Consider the following 6094-nt stretch of genomic DNA (forward strand, 5'->3'; position numbering starts at 1 on the left):
GATCTGTCTCCTTTGCTGTTTTGTTTCACTGTTTTTCAATTAATTTGCTTCATATTTGTATGTTTGTTTGTACTTTACAATAAATGATGGTTAAGAATTAAGACTGCTCGCCATTCATGACTCCTGGAAGAACCCTAAGGATCAGAAAATGACGGTCCAACAATGGTGAGTAACTTGAGAAATAATATTGCTCCCTAATGATACTACTCTTGTCCTCTTCAGCATTGAAAATGACTGAAATTAGTTGTGTGATTTGCTGCAGTGTGCTCAAAGTTACTGCTGGCCACTGGTCTGGTGCATTCTGGTTGGGTTGTCCATTGAGATTCTGCTATATTGAGGATGCTGTTATGCCAGCATATCAAAATGAATGTGAATTTTACATAGTGGAGAGAGTTCAAAAGATGAAGAGATAATTAATTTCAATCAAGATTTTTTATTGAACCAAGAGACAAATAAATGAATAGATTTTAATGAATTATTATTTTGACCCATAAAATACTTGAAATATCCAAACTGGGAATTATAAACATAGTTTCATTGGACAGGAAAAAAGCATTTGGCCCACTTAACCATCTGAACACACACACAAAAAAAACTAGTCGATTCTATCCCAGTTAGAAGCTACCAGTACCAAGGCGCACAGGTCACATTTCTCATCAGTGATTTTTAAATGCACATAAAGTTCCTCTCTTGACCATCCATTCTGACAAAGTTCCAGATCCCTGCCATTCTTTTGGTGAAAATTCTTTTCTTCAACTCCTCTCTAATTCTGTCACCTACTATCTTAATCCTGTCTCCTCTGGGTATGACTTCTCTGCTAAGAAGAGTTGGGATTTCCTATTCTCCATCTCACCCTTCATATTTTTGTCGTGAAGTATCTTATCAGCCTCCTGTTCTCAATGTAACTCCTATTAAAGACCTTGCTTCAGACTACTGTAAATTTCTTCATTTCTGACAAACATCATCCAAATTCACATGTGATAACCTTTACAATGAGTGTCATATCCTTCCTTTAATCTGAGGATCAGAAATAAAGCAGTAATGTTCCCAGGGCGTGACTTTCCATTCCAAGAAATCAGAGATGTCTTCCTTCTTCAAGGAACATGGTTTCCCTTCTTCCACCATTGATGCTGCTCTTATTCGTACCTCCTTCATTTCCCGAACATCCGTGCTCACCTTGTCTTCCCATCGCCTTAACAGTCTTAGATTTTCTCTTGTCCTTACCTACCACCCATGAGCCTCCACATCCAACACATCATCCTCCGCAACATCCGCCATCTCCAAAGCAATCCTACCTACAAATGTATCTTTACCTCCCCCTTCTTTCCGCTTTCTGCTGGGATCACTCCTTCTGTGATTCCCTTGTCCCTCCTCACTATCTCCATCCCGTCACTTATCCCTGCAAATGTCCATTTACCTCCTTGCTCACCTCCCTTCAGGGCCCCAAACAGTCCTTCCAGATGAGGCAGCATTTCACCTCCAATTCTGCTGGGGTCATTTGTTGTGTCCGGTGCGTCTGATGTGACCTGCTTTACATTGGAGAGGCCCTTCCTAAATCGGGGGACCACTTCATCAAGCACTTCTGCTCCTCCGCCAAAAGCTGAATTTTCCGGTAGCCAGACATTTTAATTCTGTTTCCCATTCCCATTTCAACACGTTGGTCCATGGCCTCTTCTTGTGCATTCCTTCCTCTCCAGCCCTTCACCTTTCCCACCCACCTGGCCTCACCTATCGACGTTTAGCTATTTTCCTTCCCCTCCCTCCACATTTTTATTCTGGCATCTTCCCCCTTCCTTTCCAGTCCTAGAGAAGGGCCTCAGTCGAAATATTGACGGTTTATTTGTTTCCCTAGACGCTGCTTGACTTGCTGAATTCCTCCAGCATTTTGTGAGTGTTGCTTTGGATTTCCAGCGTCTGCAGAATCTCTTGCGTTTATGGTAATGTTTGTTGAGCAGCATCTCTGGGGATTTTGGGAAAATAAATTCATGGAATATCAGTTGAGACCCTGCATTAGCTGAAATAGGATGTGACAATTCATTCTCCCCCTACAGATATTGCTCAACCCACTGAGCTCTTTCAACAGTTTGTTATTTTTGTTATATATATTTAAGCATCTGCAGCCTCTTGCTCAATTGATTTCATTTCTTACATCCTTCGCATACATGAGTAAAAATCTTTACATTATGTCTCTGTCTAAAAGTGCAATGTGCAATCTAGTAATTTATAATAAATTGAACAGTCAATGTAACATAGAAATACACTCAAATCAGAGAGAGTTAATCAATCTGATGGCCTGGTGGAAGAAGTTGTCCCGGAGCCTGCTGGTCCTGGCTTTTATGCTGCGGTATCGTTTCCCGGACGGTAGCAGCTGGAACACACCGTGATTGGGGTGACTCGGATCCCCAATTATCTTTCGGGCCCTTTTTTCACACCTGTCTTTGTAAATGTCTTGAATCATGGGAAGTTCACAACTACAGATGTGCTGGGCTGTCCGCACCACTCTCTGCAGAGTCCTGTGATTAAGGGAGGTACAGTTCCCATACCTCGCAGTGATGCAGCGGGTCAGGATGCTTTTAAAAGTTCTTAGGATTTGGGGGCCTATACCAAACTTCCTCAACCATCCTGAAGTGAAAGAGGTGCTGTTGTGCCTTTTTCACCACACAGCTGGTGTGTACAGACCACGTGAGGTCCTCGGTGATGTGGGTGCCGAGGAATTTAAAGCTGTTTACCCTCTCAGCCCCAGATCCATTGATGTCAATAGGGGTTGGCCTGTCTCCATTCCCTCCTGTAATCCACGACCAGCTCCTTTGTTTTTGCCACATTTGAGGGAGAGGTTGTTTTCTTGACACCACTGTGTCAGAAATATGACTTTTTCCTTGCAGGCCTCCCTGTTACTGTTTGAGATTAGGCCAATGTAGTGTCATCGGTAAATTTAATTAGCAGTTTAGAGCTGTGGGTGCCGACACAGTCATGGGTGTACAGGGAGTAAAGGAGGAAACTTAATATACAGCCCTGAGGGACTTTTGTGTTGAGAGTCAGAGGGGTGGAGGTGAGGGAGCCCACTCTTACCACCTGCCGGCATTCTGACAGGAGGTCCAGGATCCAACTGAGCAAGGCAGGGTCAAGGTTGAGGCCTCTGAGCTTCCTGTCGAATCTGGATGGAATTATGGTGTTCTTGTGCCTCTGATCTTGCAGTCTTGGCCTCAGACCGTTAGTAGCAAATCCACTGTATAATCTCCTTATCACATTACCTCCATACACTGCTGCCTTCAGGGGTCATGCGTGCAAGATACTTCTAGATTTTTCAGTATCTTGCTATCTAACGTGGACACCCTTGCTTGTTATCTTCCTCAAATACATTGACTGCAGATCCATGGCATGAGAGAATGCAACAATTGCCTGTCTGTTTATATTGAGGAAGACTGTGGAAAGACATCAATATATTAGCGGGGCAGATAAAGGTGGCAAATGGAATGCAGTTTGGGAGTGTGCAATATGGAGTTAGGGGAACCATTCCTTTGGATTCTCTAAACTACAATGTTACTGATACGCGGTTGCTTGTTATTTCTCTTTTAAACCACAGTACGGTTAGATTAGATTATGAGGACACGCAGTCCTCTTTTATTGTCATTTAGTAATGCATGCATTAAGAAATGATACAATGTTTTTCCAGAATGATATCATAGAAACACATGACAAACCAACTTAAAAATTGCCAAAAACCACATAATTATAACATATAGTTACAACAGTGCAAAGCAATACCGTAATTTGATAAGAACAGACCATGGCACAGTAAAAGTCTCGAAGTCTCTCAAAAGTCCCATCTTCTCACGCAGACGGTGAACCTCCAGCGCCGCAAACATGCCGATGCAGCATCCTGGAAGCATCCGACCACAGTCCGACTCCGAGTCCGTCCAAAAGCTCCGAGCCTCCGATCACCTCTTCGACATCGAGCACCGAGTACCATCTCTGCCGAGCGCTTCGACCCCAACCCCAGCAACAGGCAATAGGCAAAGCCGAGGATTTGGGGCCTTCATCTCCGGAGATTCTCGGTCGCGCAGTAGCAGCGGCAGCGAAGCAGGCATTTCAGAAGTTACTCCAGGTGTTCCTCCGTGCTTCTCACGGCTGTCCCCATCAAATCCGGATTGTGCATGGCCCCCTAGTTAACACATAATCGATATCATTCAGAACAGCTGCGCGCGCTGTGTCACGCCGCCATCTTCTCCTCCCGCCATCATGACGGTACAGTCTTAAGTTCTCCAGCCTCATTTGTATAGCTGGGGAAAAAATGATGGTTAGTCCTTTTGGTATGTCCTCTCTCCTCCTCTAATTATCTTTCCAAGTTCAAGTCTGTTGTCCTTCAAACTGTACTTACGTACTGCCAAACCGAGCAACATTCCTCCCAACAAAGGTGCACACCACAGTACGCATAGCTCACACACAACACAGAAAGCAACAGCACCACAAATAACTTCACAAACAAAATAATATATCCCAGAAGCTCTTGTCCTAATGCGATGGTACCTCCTGGCTGATGGTGGGAAGGTCCTTACAGGATGGATGAGAGGGATCCTTGACAATGTTAAGGGCTCTGCATATGCAGCACTCCTGATAAATATCTCAGATAGTTGGAAGAGAGACCATCAGTCCTTGTAATCCTTTATAGGATCCAGTTGTCAGAAAATAAACGGAGATCCAACAATGGTCTGTAACCTGTGAAATAATGTTGCTTACTAATGATATTACTCTCCTCCTCTTCAGCATTGAAAATGACTGAAACTAGTTGTGTGATTTGCTGCAGTGTGCTCAAAGTTACTGCTGGCCACAGTGGTCTGGTGCATTCTGACTAGTAGGGTTGTCCATTGACAATATAGGTCCTGCTATATTGAGGATGCTGTTATGTCAGGACATCAAGATGAATGTTGAATCTTTTATGACACTCACATCTTGAGCCATTTATGTGGTGAAGAGAATTCAAAAGATGAAGAGATAATTAATTTCAATCAAGATTTTTTATCGAAATAAGAGACATGCAAATAAATGAATAGATTTTATTGTAAATCAAAGTAACTAATTATTATTTTGAACTATTTGATATGTTCAAACTGGGAATTATAACATAGTTTCATCAGACAGGAAAGAAATTCGGCCCACCATAGCCATCTGAACAAACAAAAAAGGTAAGCAATTTTATCCCAGTTAGAAGTTTCCAGTCCAAAGATACACAGGTCAAATCTCTCATCAAAGTGACTTTAAACGCATGGAAAGTTTCTGTCTTTACCATCTGTTCTGGCAGAGTTCCAGATCCCTGCCATACTTTTCGTGAACTCTTCTCTAACTCTGTCACCTATTATCTTAATTCTGTCTCCTCTGGGTATGACTTCTCTGCTGAGAGAAATTGGGATTTCCTATTCTCCATCTCACCCTTCAAATTTTTATCTTCATAAAATATCCCATCAGCCTCTTGTTCTCAATGTGGTATCCATTAAAGATCTTGCTTCAGAAATAGTGTAAATTCCTTCTGTTCTGGCAAATATCATCAAAATTCACATGTTATAACCTTTACAAGGAGTGTACATCGTTCTGATAATCTTATAATTTGAAATAGAAAGGGAGTGTTTGTTTATGGTGTATAAAATTCTTGTATTAACTGCCTGCTCTTATACTTGATCAGTATCTCTGGAGCTGAAGGAAAGTAAATTGCTGAAATTATCATTTGAGACCCTGAATCACCTCAATGGTCAAAGGTTCATTTATTGTCAAAGTATGCATGTGCATGCAACTCTGATATTTGTCTTCTCCAGGTAGCCATGAAATACAGAAAGACCGTGGGTGTTGATGAAAGAAAGTCCCTCAACTCCTCCTGGGCACAAAAAGAAAAGAAGCAAACTTAGCAGATCTCAAAATCCTCCACCCCTTCCTCTGTAGAAAACAGCGACAATAACAATCCTCGACTCCCTCACTCGCAGAAAAGAATAGCAAGAGTAGCATCAAAACCCCCATTCCTCCCCTTGCACACAAAAAATTAACAGATCACCCACCTGCCAATCGGCCACATGAAAGAAAACATTGAAAAGCTGAAGGAAACCAA

The 6094-nt window shown here is 42.5% G+C and overlaps 1 long non-coding RNA gene across 2 annotated transcripts in view; it reads left to right on the forward strand.

The window, feature by feature from the left end:
* LOC140187978 (uncharacterized) overlaps positions 1–5718 on the forward strand; it is a 66703-nt gene extending 60985 nt beyond the window's left edge. The window contains exons 4-5 of one of the 2 annotated variants that reach the window (XR_011883194.1): positions 96–165; positions 3840–5718. This is a non-coding gene — a long non-coding RNA (uncharacterized lncRNA). The remainder of the gene's footprint in view (positions 1–95; positions 166–3839) is intronic. The other variant, XR_011883195.1, reaches the window with a different exon arrangement.
* Positions 5719–6094: the final 376 nt, after the last annotated feature.

This window comes from Mobula birostris, chromosome 26, assembly GCF_030028105.1.
Source record: "Mobula birostris isolate sMobBir1 chromosome 26, sMobBir1.hap1, whole genome shotgun sequence".
NCBI classification, from domain to species: Eukaryota; Metazoa; Chordata; class Chondrichthyes; order Myliobatiformes; family Myliobatidae; genus Mobula; species Mobula birostris.